Below are 18,097 nucleotides of genomic sequence, written 5' to 3' on the forward strand. Positions count from 1 at the left end.
CAAAAAAAGTAAAAAGAAAACCTTAAAATCCATAAAGAAAAATAAATAATGTGAAGTCATTTGAAAAACAAAAAAGAATATTCAAAGAGTAAGAAAGTATTTTGAAACAAAAAAGAACATGAGAGAAAACTAAAATCTTAGAAGATGGAAAAATAAATTTGAAAAAATAATATAGAAATTAAAACAAAATGGCAAACAGATGGAAAACAGGAAAGAAAATTAGAGCACTGATCATTAAGTCTTAACATGCAACTAAGAATTCTTCCAAAAAGAAAAAGAAATGGAAGAGAGAAAATGGCAAATTAAATTTCATATTAAATTTCATATTTAATTTAATTTCCTAGAACTGAAAGTCATGAAGGGAAGCATTATCCATGCCAAGGAAAATATTTAAAAACTATAAAGGGTAGAAATTTAAGAGTTTATAAGGTGAGAAATTTAAAGATTAAAAAAAAATCAACAATCACACTGACTCTGAAATGTAGCAAGGGCCTAATGGCAAGATTGGAAGTTATATAAAAAGGAAAGGAAACAATCACTTTAAGTTTCTCTGGAATTATTAATTTACAAGGATATGCTTAAGGATATTAATGATTCTCAAGGATTATTATTTCAAATCTAGGAATTCCATACCCAACCGAACTGTTTTATAATGCATTATGATTGAGATTTCATCCAACAACAAAGAGATGATGCTTTTAGAAAAGTTTTGTAAGATAAAACTACCAAATATACTAAGACCGTGGGGAAAACTATTGTCCCAAGTGGTGTACCCCTCAGCCAGTTCAAGCATGGGTGAAAGAGGAGATGCTGTAAGGTGGTCATTTTTGAAGAAATCTCTTTGTAATCCCCACCCATTCCTCTATCCATGGAGAGGGATGATCAATACCTGCTTCAATTCAAGTCTAGTGAAGGAATCAGTTTAACCACAGCAGAGATTAATATAAAATCTGCATGTAGTATGAAGGCATGGAGCCTGGCTCCTGCCCACAAGATGAAATGTCAGCCGAGAGCTTGTCTGACTTCATACAGGTCATGTTGTTTTGAGAAGTAAACTATCTTCTATAATTAACAGAGGTGGTTACAGATATCCTCCAAAGAAGAAGTTTCCTAGGATATTCTCTTTCTCTCAGGGTACTTGAGACTTCCCAAAATATGGACAAATCCTTCTTGAGAAAAAAAAATTATAAAATCTCCATATAAAATTAGTTAGTATGAAGTCTGTGCTTAAATTGCCACCCACATCCAAATACATAGTATTCATTCATCGTCACTGAAGAATTAAAGATTTGGCCATCTGGATCACCTTTCTAGGGTTTAGTTGTGTGCATGGAAGATCATTTGTATCACATCCTCAGACTTGTGCTTGATTCCTTAGATAATTCTAAAGCATTAGTTACATGCTCCTGAGAAACACCTCTAACCCCTTACCTCAGGCAATGGCTTTTTCTCTTATGTGAATTAATTGTTCATGTTTGTTCGCTTGTTTTCCTATTTTTATTTTCACTTTCTACTTAAACATTTTTCCTTTGCTTCCCAGAGTCCCAACTTGGGCCTCCCATGAAGCCACTCTAAGCCATCCTCCCATCTTCTCCTGCTACATTACCTCCGTATATTACAGGTATATGAAATATGGGAACTTATCTATGACTCTAGAAAGTAGGTATCTAAATCTGCATGGGACCATCCTAGTAAATGAAACATTCTCCAACAGACAGTTAATAAAATATTAAACTTGGCACATCAGTACTATTTTCTCCTGTCTACTAATTCCACAGATACCTGGTTAGTTATAAGGTGTGCCTGTTGTCATGGTATTTTTGGGTGCTCAGATGACTGTAATTATATACTCCTTCCTCAACATTATGAAAGACAATCTCTAAAGCAGATTTCCTGACACACCGCATACTGATTATCTTGTCACACTAGACTACATTTTTCCCCTTCAGCTATTCTCATTGCCATTTCATCCTAAAACATTAAATGAAATGGTAAGAAAATACAGGTCTTCAGAATGCCTTTCTGTATCAGTAAATTCTTTCCTTCTATTTTAGAGTCTTAACCAGTGAATGGCAACTTTTTTAGCTGGCAAATAATGTACATACACGACAAGCACTTTTCTATTTATGTATGTGTTTTATTGACTTATAATCCACTCTGATTTAGCACTGTTGAGCTCAGAGATGAGGAGAAAATTAGTTGAAAACAAAAAGGGAGATCTGGGTAGAAAACCAAAGTCAAATGCTTGTTTTCAAATATTTTAAGTTTATTAAAAAGCAAGGTTGATATATTACAAATATTTTCCATTTCCAAGTAGGAAGAAGTGAACAACACATTTCTTAAAACTAAACAGTAAAAGATTTTTTATGAGTGTATGAATAAATATATATATTTAGCTTCATGTGAAACAAAGAGAATCTATACCTTCTTTTTTATCCTTTCACATTTGTTCATAGAAAGAAATTTCAGAGATGATGATAGGTTTCTAAGATTAACTCTATTAATAAGCCTTTAAAAATTAAGTCATATTTAACTGACTTTCCTATTTAATAAGTATTTAAATAAGTATTTAAATAAGTTTATATCAATACTCATGTGTGTCTGTGGCTCTCACCTTAAAACTCAACAAAGAGTCTGCATGGTTGTATTTTCCAGTTTTCTTCTTTACTCTGATGATATTCAAATAATTGTATTACAAACTAGAAAAATGTCTACACTAGTTTTTTGGTTTTGAGATTTAAACCTTTCAACTGAGTCATGCCACTACAAAAATTCTGAATTTTCCACCTCTTTGTGGATCTTCCTGATTCTTTTCCATATTTTTTCCATTCAAAGAACATTCTTTTTTATTTTTTAAACTGCCCAGATACCTCTATTTGACAGTGCCTAGACAAAAAAAACAAACAATTATTAAGAAATCCATAAATAAAACTGCGAAGATAATGAAGATGGTTCTTTAAAAACAACAAATATGATTTTTTAAATGAAAAAGGTTACATTGTTAGGCATTACATTTTGATATACAAAAGTCTTGAGATATATTTATGAATTCTGTACAGAGTTCAGTGGTCACTAAATAGTTCATATGTTTGTTAAGTCAATCTACATGATCTTTTCTTCTATCAGATAGGAGAAAAGGCAGTTTGAAATGGCTTTCTCCTGAAAATGTTCATGTGTTCTATTATCTCTCATCATCAATACTGTAATTACATATTCATTTATTAATGTATCTCCTACTTATGTTAATCAATTATACGTAATAAGCCCTGGAGAGATAATTAAGAACAAGTCATAGCATTTGTATTCATAGAATTTAATGTCCAGGTACATTGAAAAGTAAACAGAGGCTTACAATATCAGTGGCAAGCAAGAGTAAATAGTGGTAGAGGAATATGAAAGGGGCATACATAACACTTTGGGTTATTCAGGGAAAGCTTATGAGAAGAAAGAGTAGGATGCAGCCATTGATTGGGGAGGGTGAGTTAGAGAAAAGGAAGAAGGAATATTCTAAGCAGAATGAATAGTTTATGTGAAGATCAAGACATAAGGCAGTATGGGAAACGGGACCTCAAAATCTATGGGTGATAGTAAAAACCTGGTTCTGAGGGAATGCAAATACAGGGGCAGAAAATACAGGGGCAAATATAAGGGCAAAATGTCCTTAAGGCAAGGAAATGAGGTAGAGAGATAAGCTAGGCAAATAAGAATGGTCCCACTAAGGTGTATGTAGATATTGGAGAATGGGATAGGTCAATATGCTTTTTAGAAAGGTATTCTGTCTATAGTATGGAGAGCAGAAGAAAAATGTAGAAAATTGTTACCAGAGAGACTAATTAGTTGCTTAATTACAATAATTCAGGTGAGAAATTGTTTGAGAAGTAGTTGAGATATATTTAAGAGCTGCCAGATAGGACTAGGTGAATGACTGGGGAGAGTGATTGTAATAGATGAAAAGGGAAAATTTGAAGATGATACTCAGGTTTCTGGTTGGTTAAACTACATAGATTTAATGGATATATTAGGAATTAGGTGAGTGAGGAATTCAAATGAGTGCTCCCAATATCCATTATAATTAATGGGTCCAGGACTAAGGCAAGAATCAGGACTGTTAAGTGTGGAATTGGCTTAATGATGGTACTTACAGTGTATTTCAATATGAACCGAGCTTTTTTTGTTGTTGTCTTTGAATTAAATACTAGATCTCAAGATACATGGCCAGAAGGGACTCCCAGAAGTTGCTAGATAAAACTGGATGTAGCTGCTAGAAGGAAATACTGACATCTTATTTTTTGTCTAGACTCTGCGTGAGCCAGAGAAACCTGAAGATCTTCCCTATTGTCACCACTGAACCACAGGGAGACAGCTCTTGAAAGTGATTGACATGGTGCTAGTTTTTTTGCCTGAATATTTCTCAAGGTAGCAGTGTTCCTGGAGCAGGTCATGTGAAGAAGGGAAGAAGTTTAGAGTGCCAGGTAAGAAGATTCCCCTGCTCAGTTCCTTGTGACCCTTGAGGGCGAAATAAAAGTCATTTGTTCTTGTGGGGTTAGAAAATGAGGCAGCTGTTGAGGCAGCTGCTACTAAATCCAGATGAATTGCAACATTGAGAGACCGTTGGGGCACATGTTGCTAAACATGATCCAAAATATGCACATCCATCATAAGCATGAGCAAGGAAAGTCAGGAAAGCCTGAGAAGAGTTATACAAAGTTAAGGTTAAACAAAAGTATGAAAAAATAAAAAAACAGAAGAAGTACTAATTAATCACAGAGGTGGAAGAAATCTTTAACTAAGAAAAAAGGGATATTTATACCTGAATAGTGTAAAGTAACTTTGCTTGGTCCTTGATAAAGGAGTTTGTGTTTGTTTTTTAACTGAACACATTGTACCTATTGGAAAACAGTCATGGGTAGAAGGTGTATGATCCTGTTTTAAGTTAAAGACAAGAAGGTACCTGTGCTTAATTATCATCTCTTTAATTTAGGTCTAAATAAAAGTTTGCTGTTAATGATTCTAAAAAGGATATCACTGAAAGTATAAAGAGTATATGGCTAAAGCATTTACCTATACCTCACAGATGGCCTTATTTTTTTTGTATATGCAAGTAGAAGTTATTATCTCTCTAAATGAACTTAATTAAGGATTTAATGACAAAATGGAAATCCAAATCTAATCAACATGAGACTTGCATGAAACTTTAACCTTTCAAATATTATAAATGTGTGCCTTCATATATTTCTGAAATACTTAAAATCTTAGTGGGCATCCAAATCTTTTAATATTTATATTTTAGATTATGAACTCTTAGATATCTGTGATGCTTTTACATTTTTCTAACTCCAAATATTACCTTACACAGCAGAGTTTCAAAAATAATAGTTGACTTTCATAATGTCTTCTTCTCTATTCTTAGTTTTTTTAATTGAAGAAGAAAATATATAAAGGGAGATGTAGAAAGGGCTCTAATTTTAAGTGTTCAACATCATGAACCATCCAGTTGTATAACCACAACCCACATCTAAATATAGAATAATACCATTAGTCCAGAAGTTTTTCTCATGCCCCTTGTCAATAAATACCCTCCCAAAGTAAGCACTATTTTGATTTCTATCATAATGCCTTTAAAAGTTCACTTTGATAGAACATACTCTGTTTACAATTAATTTGGTAAAATTAAGAACTTGTATTCTTAGGTACTCAGTCACAGAGATAACAGAGGTTATTTCCATGTAAATTTCCCAGCCTGACTTTCTACAATGACTGAGTTCACTAGATAATTACCACCACCGTCAGCTCATTTTGTGTTATGCTGTGTGGACCAGAAATAAAAAGCCTCATTTAATGGCAAACCTTCAAAAGCATTACTCAAGAGTCATGATCATGTTCTAATTACTATGGTGTGTGTACTGAATCTCAAATAAAGTCAGAGTCTTTGAAAGCAAAGAAAGCCTACATTTCATGGCCCTAAGTTAATGAAGATAAAAATTCAAGGTTTGCACATTGATGGCAACTACAAAAGCTTTGTTAAGATAATAGCCTTACTCTTCTTCTCACATAACAGTGACGCTTCTGTTAAAAAGCTTCACAGAAGTTTGGCAGATGGAACAAAATTGATGAATAATGGCTTTCAATCAGTGATGCAAAATAGCAATGCCATTCACTTCATTCTTCTTTAGTCATATTTTCCAGACTTTTTAAAACCAGAAAACAAAGTCTTTATGTGTGCTATGTGATATGGTACTACATCCTCGTGGAGCATGATTTTCGATGGTGCTTTGTGCATAAGGATGCAGCTCCTGGTATTCTTAATAGCAAAGAGCAGATATTCCATGGCGTCTACTTCTAGTTTGGGAAAGTTCAAAGAGAAAGAAGAATGAATGTGGTTGGATATTGTGAATTCCATGTTAGTGGGTAAGAGGTTAAGATGTTTGTCCTGGTGTAGTTGAAAGGGAGAATCCGTCATTCAGGAAACATTTGTACAGCCCTACCCTGAAGGACTGGGCTATACATATTTTATATGAGAAACAAAGAGAAGGAGAATTCCTGTCTCATTAATACTCAGTTGAGCAGAGAAGGCAAAACATATAGATTACATGAACTAAGAAGTTTTACCACACATCAAAGAAAGTGAGGTGGAGCAGGAAAATGGGACAAGGGTCATGCCATTGTAAAATCCACTTAGCCTGAGAAAAAGGCCCAGTTTGTTCTTTAACTTAACCTTTACTCTGTTCTCCCCCTTCTTCCAGACACCTTAATCACTTAATACTTAAAGACACACTTAAAGTATAAAGACTAGAAGATTGAATGAAATAGCAAAGGGACAAAGACACTTATCACTGGTGGTGGATGTCAGTGAGTTCTCGTCCTTGTCGTGGACTACCAACATAGATAAAGAATGCCAAGATCTGGATCAACACATTCACCTAAATAACCCTATTCATAAGACAAAACTTCAAAGGAGTTATTAATCACCTGTATACATTATGCCTCATACTGACTCCTACCCAATGGCTTAATGGAACCCCAAAACTTAAATCCTTAAGTGTGCCTCCTCTCTGAGGTCACCTGCCCTCCTGAGTATGTACTTTCTTTAAATAAAACCTGCTTTGTGCCCCTTCTCTGAGGTTACGCTCAATTCACGGCCCTTCAAGTGCATACTTTGCTTTAAATAACACTTTCTTGCCATTTAAAGTCTATTGCACATTGTCTCTGAATTCTTTTCCAAGACAAGGACAAGAACTCACTGACATCCACCACCAGTGATAAGTGTCTTTGTCCCTTTGCTATTTCATTCAATCTTCTAGTCTTTAGCATACTTCTTTTCTCTCTCCTTGTTTTTGTTTTCAACAAGTAGGGGAGCAGCCGCAGGAACCTCTGAGTAGGGAGGGGCTCGGATGTTCTAGTTGCCTGGGTGACATAGACAGAACTGTGGCAGTTTGATCATGTTGTTCAGCAGCCTGTCCAAGCTCTCTTTTCCTTTGCTTTGGGAAGTTCTCAGAACATATACTCCCCCATCCAGTGCTCCGTGGCTTTCCCAGTTCGAGAGTGGTAGGGTCATAGTTCCCAGACCAGGCAGACCAGGCAGACTTTGGGAGCCAGATGACCCTGGCTTTAAGAGTAGGCAAGGAATTTACCCATGCTAAGGAGTTCGATTAACTTTCCTTTTCTACCTCTTGTTCCTCCATGGCTGCACAAATAAAAGAGCAACTTTTCCTGGCTCAGCACAAAGCTGACACTTGCTACTATTTTTGCTTTAATGAATCCCTTTTTTGCCTGCACTTGTTTAATCTGTTCTTGCATTCTTTCCTGATCAAGGTCAAGAGCCCTCCCATCCCCATCTAGGTTGACATTTTGCCTAGTGGCACAGGGAGAGACCCCCCAGGTGGGACTACCCAGCAGCAAAAGGGCAGTTTTAAAATCGCTGTTGGTCAAAAACTTGAAATTAGAATATTGAAATAGTAGTGAATCTCCTGGTGGCACAGAAACATCCTTATTTTAGAATCCCCATGATCTTCTATTGTAATCATCAACACCATCACTGCTACACCCTCTAACATCACACTACTTTTGACTATATTGGTCATTATTATCCCACTAGACCCATCTCCTCTTTGAGTGTTCCATGTACTTCAACTTTACCCAGGATGTTGTTTCTCTCCTTAGAAAACATTTATTCTTCTTCTATTTTCATATTTCCTTAAGAATTTAGGTCCAAAGTTATCTCTCCAATTTTCTTAATCATGTACACCACTTGTAAATATTCTTCCTTCATCAACATTTTCTCAACGTTTAGTTATAAATCTCATGTTACATTGTTATTACTTGTTTAAAATTGCTTTTGTTCCTACAAGAGAGTGCTGCTTGGAAGGACAATGTATTGAGTTTATCATTCATCAGTATCTCATACATGGAAAGTATTCCAGTGCTTGCTGGATCAGTAAGCAGGTGAACAGAGAGATAAATGCTATTTCTATGTAGAGGAAGTGTGGCACAGTGAGACTGGGTCAGAATCTGAATTTTTAGATGTGAGCTTCAGCTCTATCACTGAGAATCTGCAGTCCTGAGCAAACCATATCTGAAGGCACAGAGATGGGAGTGGATGAAAAGCAGCAATTTGAGAGAGTTGAACTTGCTACCAAGTGATTCTACTTCATAGATAAGGGATTACATTACATTATTGCTTACAAGAAGAATAACAAGGCACACCATGCTTCCTGTTATCATAAAACAAAGGGAATGGCATCAAAAGAATGACTTGTGAGAAAAGGTTGGGCAGCAAAGGAAAATGCAAATTGTTGGATTTGGCTTTGAGGAGATTATAGTGGCTTTAGAATGAGTGATTTCAATGGTTTAGATTATAATCTGTTGAAGAGTAATTAAAAGTTAACGGAATAGAAAGCCTGAAATGTAGTGTCTGCTTTTGAGGAGGCACGAGCAATAAAGACAGATAAAGACTGAGTTTCAATCTGAAGGTGTAAAGGCATGTTTAGTCAAGGTGTTGGTTTGTTTTCTTTGCAGGGCTTTTTGAGTTTTATTTCGGATAGGGCAGATAACATAATTTCACACATACAAAAGTATTTTTTTAAATGCCATGCTGACATCCCTATTTTGCTTGTCCTAAATTTCAAAACAGCACAAATATGATTTTTCTATGCAATACTTATCATATGTAATCTTCTATTCATTCCATACTCAAGAAATAAGAGCGGTTTATGCTATCATTGTCAGTAAGTTGTTTATAACTAACTTCATTCTTTGAATGACTTTGAACTTCATTTAGGAAAAATTTTGTCACCTAGTGTGTTATAGCAATAGCTTGATTATGTTTGATACCTTTGCCTCCTGTGTATATTAAAATGTGGCTTCCTTGTCACTAGAAAGAACTCAAAGTCTTCAAACCTGTGCTCAAAACATCCAAAGAATGTTATAATATTACACACATTTCCTTGATGGTGCACAAAAAAGAAATAAAATGTTGACTGGCTTGCTAATTGACTGATTACAGCAGGGTCCAACAAACTATAACCTGTAGGCCAAATTGGGTCTGCCACCTTCTTTATTAAAGTTTATCATTTTTTAAATTATTATATAGATATTCTATAATTATGTTATATAATTGCTATATAATATATTAAAGTTATTTAACTTAATAAACTTTTATTAGAACACAGCCATTTATATATATATATATATATAGAACACATTCATTTATATATATAACCCATGGCTGCTTTAACACTATTCCATACTGTTGAATTGGTTGTGACAGAGATTGTGTGCCTTGCAAAATTTAAAAAATTATTATCCTTTATAGAAAAGGTTTGCCAATCCCTGTATTGGAGTTTCATATATCTATAGGAAAGATAATTCTTAATTTCTAAAACAGATATCAAATGTGGGCTTTCCAAGACTATTTTTATTTATATTAAGACTTTTAACTCAACAAGTGTATATTGGACACACTCTATGAGCAAACTCTTTACTAGGCTACAAATACAAAACTCAACAAAACTTCTGGTCTTACTTTTCTAGGTGTAATCAACTAGACAATCAACAACCAACAGAATAATCAAAATCAGTAAATCAACAAAGTAATCAACAAATCAACAAAATGAATGGAGAAATATTAAAATACTGTGCCAATGATCCTATGTGCAAAACAAAAAAGAAAAGGGAACAGGAATAACCACTGTGTGTGTGTATATCTATATATATATATGTATATATATACATATATATATACATATATATAGTGTCCTAAGATTGTCCAGTAAATCCAGTAAAGTAACAACTCAACTCAAATGCCAGTGTCCTAAATCTAGTATATTCAGGCCAGATACTCATTAAAATATCCCACTCATCTTCACTTTTAATCTGTATATGTTTCTGTGCCCACAATTCCGAAAATGGAAGAAGACCAAAGAATAATAATAATACACAAAATCAATCCCTACAGAAAAATCTATCTCATTTAACCAGTCTGTATAATTTTGCATAAATTCAGTGCTTAAATTCAAGCTATAAACCTTCTATAATATTATGTAAAAAATGTAAATTCAATATAAAACTATTCATCCAGTGTGGCAAATAATAATAGCTCAATAGTATCTCAACACATTTGGAGAGCACAAGGAAAAAATGTCTAATAATACTACAAATCATTCTCCCAGATGTATGGAATATAGTTGTAATTTAATCATTAAATTACCCTATGAAATATTGTTATAAACTATAAGAAACAGAAAGCTATACATAAGTGTAATCCAAAACCATGTTATATTTTTACATTGATAGAGCAAAAGGTAATTTGTATTTTTTGTTAGAACTATGTAGACAATGCACAACTGGTTTTATCTCCCATTATGTGTGCCCAACAATAAGAAAATGAAATGGGAATAGGGGTTTATCGTATGACACATTAGATTTCCAAGGCTTACTGTAGTTTGTCAGTGCAACTCTGCTCTGGGTTTTGATTAACCCTCTTATTCCTTAAGTTAGATCTTAGTTTCTTGATGCTTCTATTTTAGGAGAAAATTACTATTGGAATGTTCAAGATAGCCTTAAATATTAGGATGCAAGAAAATATGTTAAAAACCACTGTTTCCTATTCTTCTGAAATTTATACTCTTTCTTTTTGATTTTTGCAATAATTGTTCATGGAAGGTAAATTGATTACAGTCATAAAATATTAATTAAATGGTAACTCTTTGAAATATCTTATAGTACTAATATTTTCTGAACTCATGTTCTAGCAAGCAGTAAATAAGACCTGACCTTAAATGGTTTCTAAATGAAATTGAAATTTTAATTAAAATATAAATGAATGTATTTAGTATCATTTCGGTTTTAAGAATATACTTACCATTACTATAAGTCTCTTACCCTTTTTTTAAACTTCCAATTGTGTATTCAAAAACATTAATAAGAACAGTGTTATTCAATCCTCTTCTTCTTTCCCACACAACCTCCCCTTTGGTAACCATTAGTCCCTTCACAGTGTCTATGAGTCTACTGCTTTATTGTTCCCTCCCTTTTGCTTTGTTTTTATACTCCACAAATGAGTGAAGTCATTTGGTATTTGTCTTTCTCGGCCTGGCTTACTTCACTGAGCATAACACCCCCTAGATCCATCCATGTTGTTGCAAATGACAGGATTTCTTTTCTTTTTATGGCTGAATAATATTCCATTATGTATATGTACTGCATGTTCTTTATCCAGTCATTTATTGATGGATACTTAGGTTGCTTCATATCTTGGCTACTGTAAATAATGCACCGATAAACATAGGAGTGCATATGTCTTTTTGAAGTAGGGATTTTGTTTTCTTCAGTTAAATTCCTAGGAGTGGAATTACTAGGTCAAATGGTTTTTCTATTTTTAGTTTTTTGAGGAACTGCAATACTGCTTTCCATAACATTGAACCAATTTACATTCCCACCAGCAGTGTAGGAGGATGCCCCTTTCTCCACATCCTTGCCAGCATTTGTTGTTTCTTGTCTTTAGGGTAGTGGCCATCCTAACTGGTGTGAGGTGATATCTCATGGTTTTAATTTGCATTTCCCTGATGATTAGCAACATGGAGCATCTTTTCATGAGCCTGTTGGTCATCTGTATTTCTTCTTTGGATATACGTTTGTTCAGTTCCTCTGTCCATTGTTCAATCAGGTTATTAGCTTTTTGGGTATTAAGGTATATGAGTTCTTTATATATTTTAGATATTAACCCCTTATTGGATAAGTCATTTATAAATGTTTTCTCCCATATGGTGGGATGCCTTTTTGTTCAGCTGATGGTGCCCTTTGCTGTACAGAAACTTTTTAGTTTGATGTAGTCTCACTTGCTCATTTTTTATATTGTTTCTCTTGCCCGAGGAGATGTGTTCAGGAAAAAGTTGCTCATGTTTATTCTCAAGAGATTTTTGCCTATGTTTTCGTCTGAGAGTTTTATGGTTTTATGACTTGCATTCAGGGTTTTGATCCATTTTGAGTTTACTTTTGTGTATGGAGTTAGACAATTATACAGTTCCATACTCTTGCATGCCTTTGTCCAGTTTTCCCAGCACCAGTTGTAGAAGAGGCTGTCTTTTCCCCATTGTATGTTCATGGCTCCTTTATCATATATTAATTGACATATATGTGTGGGTTTATGTCAGGGCTCTCTAGTCAGTTCCATTGGTCCATGGGTCAGTTCTTGTGCCAGTACCAAATTGTTTTGTTTACTGTAGCTTTGTACTAGAGCTTGAAGTCAGGAAGTGTAATACCCCCATCTTTGTTCCTTCTCAGAACTGCTTTGGCTATTTGAGGTCTTCTGTGGTTCCATATGAATGTTAGGACTATTTGTTTGAGTACACTGGATAATGCTGTTGGTATTTTGGTAGGGATTGCCCTGAATCTATAGATTGCTTTAGGCAGGATGGTCGTCTTGACAATATTAATTCTTCCTATTCATGAGCATGGGATAAATTTCCATTTATTGGTGTTATCTTTAATTTCTCTCACGAGTGTCTTGTATTTTCAGAGTAAAGGTCTCTCAGCTCCTTGGTTAGTTTATTCTGAGGTATTTTCTTCTTTTTGATGCAATTGTAAATGGAGTTATTTTCCTGATTTCTCTTTCTGCTAATTCATTTTTAGTATGTAAGAATGCAACCAACCTCTGTGTATTAATTTTGTATCCTGCAACTTTTCTGAATTCAGTTATTAGTTCTAATAATTTTTAGTAAAGTCTTTAGGGTTTTCTATGTATAATATAATGTCATCTGCAAATAGTGACAGTATAACTTCTTCTGAACCAATTTGGATGCCTTTTATCTCTTTGTGTTGCCTGATTGCTGTGGCTAGGACCTCCAGTACTATGTTGAATAAAAGTGATGAGAGTTGGCATCATTGTCTTGTTCCTGATCTAAGATGAAGAGCTTTCTGCTTTTCACTATTATGTATGATCTTGGCTGTGGGTTTGTTGTATATGGCCTTTATTGTGTTGATGTACATACTCTCTATACCCACTTTGTTAAGTTTTTTATGATGAATGAACGTTGAATTTTGTCAAATGTTTTTTTGGCATCTATTGAGATGATCATGTGATTTTTGTCCTTCTTTTTGGTGGTGTGGTATATGATATTGATGGATTTATGAATATTGTACCACCTTACATCTCTGGAAGAAACCCTACTTGGTCATGGTGGATTATCTTTTGATGTATTTTTGAATTTGGTTTGCTAATATTCTGTTGAGTATTTTTGCATCTATCTTCATCAGGGATATTGGTCTGTAATTTTCTTTTTTTGTGGTGTCTTTGTCTGGTTTTGGTATTAGAGTGATACTGGCCTTATAGAATGAGTTTGGAAGTATTCCCTCCTTTTCTACTTTTTGGAAAACTTTAAGGAGGATGGGTATTAGGTCTTGACTAAATGTTTGATAAAATTCAGTAGTGAAGCCAAAAAATATGGTACACTTAATGAATTTGCATGCCATCCTTGCACAGGGGCCATGCTCTTCTTCTCTGTATTGTTCCAGTTTTAGTATATGTGCTGCTGACATGAGCACAAGTCTCTTACATTCTTATACACACTTTTTTCTACTTACAAAGAGGTTATGTCCCGATAAACCCACTGGAATTAGAAAATATCTTAAGTTGAAAAGGCATTTAATATTAATACATCTAACCTATCTACCATCATATCTTAGCCTAGTCTACCTTAAAGGTGATCACAACACTTACAGTAGGCTACGGTTGGGCAATTTTTATCTAAAACAATGCATATTTTATAATAATGTGTTGAATATCTCATGTAATTTATGGAATACAATAGTAAACATGAAAAACAGAATAGTTGTAAGTGTAGAAGTAGTTTACCCTCGAGATCCTGTGGCTGCCTGGGAGCTGGCTCACTGCCACTGCCCAGCATCACTAGACTATTGAACTACACACCATTAGGCCAGGAAAGGATCAAAATTCAAAAATCAGAGTACAGTTTCTACTAATGTGTATCACTTTTGCAGCACTATAAAGTAAAAAAATCTAGTCGAACCACTATAGGTTGGATAGTGTATATTATTTTTTCCAAAAGTATTGTGGAAGAATGGTTCTGCTATGGGGAATTTATTTTTTCTAAAAAAAACACTGTATTACATTATATGCTTTCTCTGGTTCTAACAAATATGACTCTCAACCATTTGCTTATTATTTCCTGAGTTCTATACTAACATTTCTTTTTAAGATGTTAACTGTTTGCAGGCCCTTGATGGTACCGTTCACTAGCAAGTGAAGGGGAAGTCAGTACTCTTGTAAAGTTGCAAAATGAGCATCAGCCCTTATGGTTGGTGAGATTCTCATTGCTTGGGTGAATAATTATTCTTTCTATGACTCAGCAATATACAGTAATCTCTCCTTACCCACAGTTTTGTTTTCTGCGGTTTCAGTTACCCGAGGTCCATGGAGGTCCAGAAGGAGGTGGTCCTCCTTCTGACAGTATGTCAATAGTATCCCAGAGCCATGTCACCATGCCTACATCATTCACTTTACTTCATCTCTTCACATAGGTATTTTATCATCTCACATCATCACAAGAAGGGTAACTCTAGTATAATAAGATATTTTAAGAGAGAGTGACCACATTCACATAACTTTTATTACAGTATATTGCTATAATTGTTCTGTCTGATTATTAGTTATCATTGCTAATCTCTTACTGTGACTAATTTATAAATTAAGATTTATCATGGCTATGTATATATAGGAAATAAAAATAGCAAAGTGTTTGGAGCTATCCATGGTTTCAGGCATCCATGTGTGGGGGGGTCTTAAAACATATCCCCTGCAGATAAGGGGGGGGACTACTATAAAACTTTTTCCAAATATCTAAGTATCTTTTTCCTAGTCAAAGTAATAAAAAAAATTAGCAAGCCAGTAGACTTAACAGTATAATGAGTACATTCAACAAAAAGAATTAAAATACTGCTTTAAGATGAATTACTGGAATTGTCCAATAATTTTATGGCTGCCATTGGCATTATCAGTGAGATACCTGTTTATATTAACTCTAAAGTTGCCTAATAAAAGGCAAACATATAATCAGAACAGAAGGTAATCTGAAGTAAAAATGAAAGGCATAAGAATAAAAATCTCTTCTACTAAGAAGTCTTTCTACATTACAAGTAATGATCATATTTGTTTCACATGGCATAGCCCACATAAGAAACATAAGTTAAAAGATAATACTTACAAGGAAAAACAAGAAATTTGTTTCTACTTATGCTGCTAATAGCCTTCTTTGGGTGGAGTGTGACATTTATACCTAAGACCCAAACATATTTAATAAAAACAAATTGTCATAAAATACATATGTTCAGGAAATAATGCTTTGAAGAGCTAAATTTCTGCAATTACTGTTATCAAATGCCATGTCAGTTTAGACCTGGAAACAGAAACCACTCTTGGAATTCAAGCATAATCCTATACTAAAGAGACACACTTTGGGGTGGTCTATTCCACTACCTTTAAGGAGCAACAAGAGTCCATCAGTGACTGCAACATATTAAAAAGTTCAGCGTGGTATTTCTCCAAGAGTGGTTAATGGATGGATAACCTAAGGTATTTGTTAAAAATTGAACTTTCTGGGCTATCTCTCAGTCTTACTAAGTCCACATATCTTAGCAGGAACTAAAAATCTTTATTGTTACAAAGCTCCATGGGTGATAGTCATGTGCAACATAATTGGAAGACTGTAAGTCTAATGAAAAATAACAATGCACAAACTCACCAGTGCAGCATTTTTTTGTTTTAAATTAGAATTATAGTAATTTTTTGAAGTATTCTCAGTTCATTTCATTTTAACGTTTGTTGTATTGAGCATACGTTTTCTAAATTTTCTAAGTATTAATAGTGTACAGATGGGTAACACCTCTCCTTTGATCAAATAGCTTAAAGAATTGTGTGGATAAACAAACAAGTAAACAGACAATTATGTCTAAAGTCCTAAAGACACTTTACAGACATATGCTCCAGGTAATATAAGAATACAGAAAATAGAGTCATAACCAGCTCTGTTAGGCTATTCAATGTGCCTTTGAGTAATAATATAAAACTAAGAAAATAAACTTCAAAATGATAGCTTTTTTAGTAAACCACTCTTTCACTAAAAGGAATGTTTCATTAAAATAAATGAAATTAATTTTTAGTGTGAAAACACTTTTGGATATTCAACAGACTATATAATGCTTATAAATTATTATCAGAATCTAATAGTCAATAATTCCATGATTTTGTATTTATTCTTACAGAAGCACATGATCATTCTCTTCCAGAGGTAACTGATTTAATATTTGGTAGATTGGTTAGTTGGTTGTTTGGTTTATGGCTGATTAATCCTGAGTACTGTCACTCAAAAAATTCTGCCTTATTAAGGCACACAGGATACTCACCACAGGGACAAATGCAGAGATCCTAAGCATTACCAACCTAATTTTTTATTGGGGTATAGGAGAGCCATGTACCTCTCTACCCCACCTCTTGGGATGTCTTATAATTCTGGGTGTGGAGTGGTTGCCTGACCTGTTCTGCCCTTACATTCTGTGAGCACTGGTTACAGCTAAGGAAATGACTAATCATTGACTATTTCCTCTAACTGCTGGGAGCCCCTGCTGGTCTCTGGCATTTCTGTTAGTTTTGAAGAGGTAATATACAGGAGTCTCCTGACAGTTTCCTGAGAGTCTGTAATTTTAGAGGCAGAAAGGGCATTGAAGATCATTAACCACTCCTCCTCATACAGATAAGGAAACTGAGGTGCATAAAGGCTATGTGACCTTGCACAAACTCCAGGGTTGGTGCAAACTCTGGCTGTAGCACCAGAACTAACACTGAAGTGCCCAGAGTCCTTGACTAGGCCCTCCCCTAAACCATGAAGCCTCAGTCTAAGGACTGCCTTCTCCAGCTCCTTCTAGGACAGTCCGCATTATGGAAACCACTTGATGATCCCTGGTCTCCTAGCCCTAGAACTCTTGGAGTCTGATCAAACCAAGCAGAGGTTGTAAGGTCTTAATAGGAACTAAAAGAAAGATTTACTCTGGTAATTAAAAAAAAATAACCAGAGGGCTAAGGTACTTACTCCTCCTCTACCTGGGACAGCTGAGACAACTGAGGTTTTACATATATCTATATATGTATGTATCCATATAGATATAGATGTAGATATATATAAAATGCATACACACTCACATGTATATATGTAATCTGTGTATATCTATGTATATATGAAAACTGATTTTATGTAAAGCACAGTAATACAAATATTTGAAGAGGATCATTTATATTTTGTGGTTCATGAAAACTATGATCTGTGATCCTATAGCTATGCTGTGTTCTGTAGGGTCTGCTTCAAGGTGCTACCTGAAGTCTGGACCTAGTCCATGGTTTAAAACAGTCTGTTACTTCCATCTAGGGAGCATTTTAGAAATTTGAAGGGAAATATTCTGTTGATACAATAATTAGGGGGCTTTTAGTGGGAGGAATCAGGAATGCCCTGGATCTGTTATGTAGAAAACAGTCTCTCGCAATGAACTGTCTGTGTTTCACACAGCTCTTCATTGTGGAGCTGGACATTCA

The 18,097-nt window shown here is 34.6% G+C and overlaps 1 non-coding gene across 1 annotated transcript; it reads right to left on the reverse strand.

Moving 5' to 3' along the window:
• Nucleotides 1–13,933: 13,933 nt before the first annotated feature.
• On the reverse strand, nt 13,934–14,040 carry LOC118926170 (U6 spliceosomal RNA). Its single transcript, XR_005030358.2, has one exon. It is a non-coding gene; the product is annotated as a U6 spliceosomal RNA (small nuclear RNA).
• Nucleotides 14,041–18,097: the final 4,057 nt, after the last annotated feature.

This window comes from Manis pentadactyla, chromosome 8, assembly GCF_030020395.1.
Source record: "Manis pentadactyla isolate mManPen7 chromosome 8, mManPen7.hap1, whole genome shotgun sequence".
In the NCBI taxonomy this organism is placed as follows: domain Eukaryota; kingdom Metazoa; phylum Chordata; class Mammalia; order Pholidota; family Manidae; genus Manis; species Manis pentadactyla.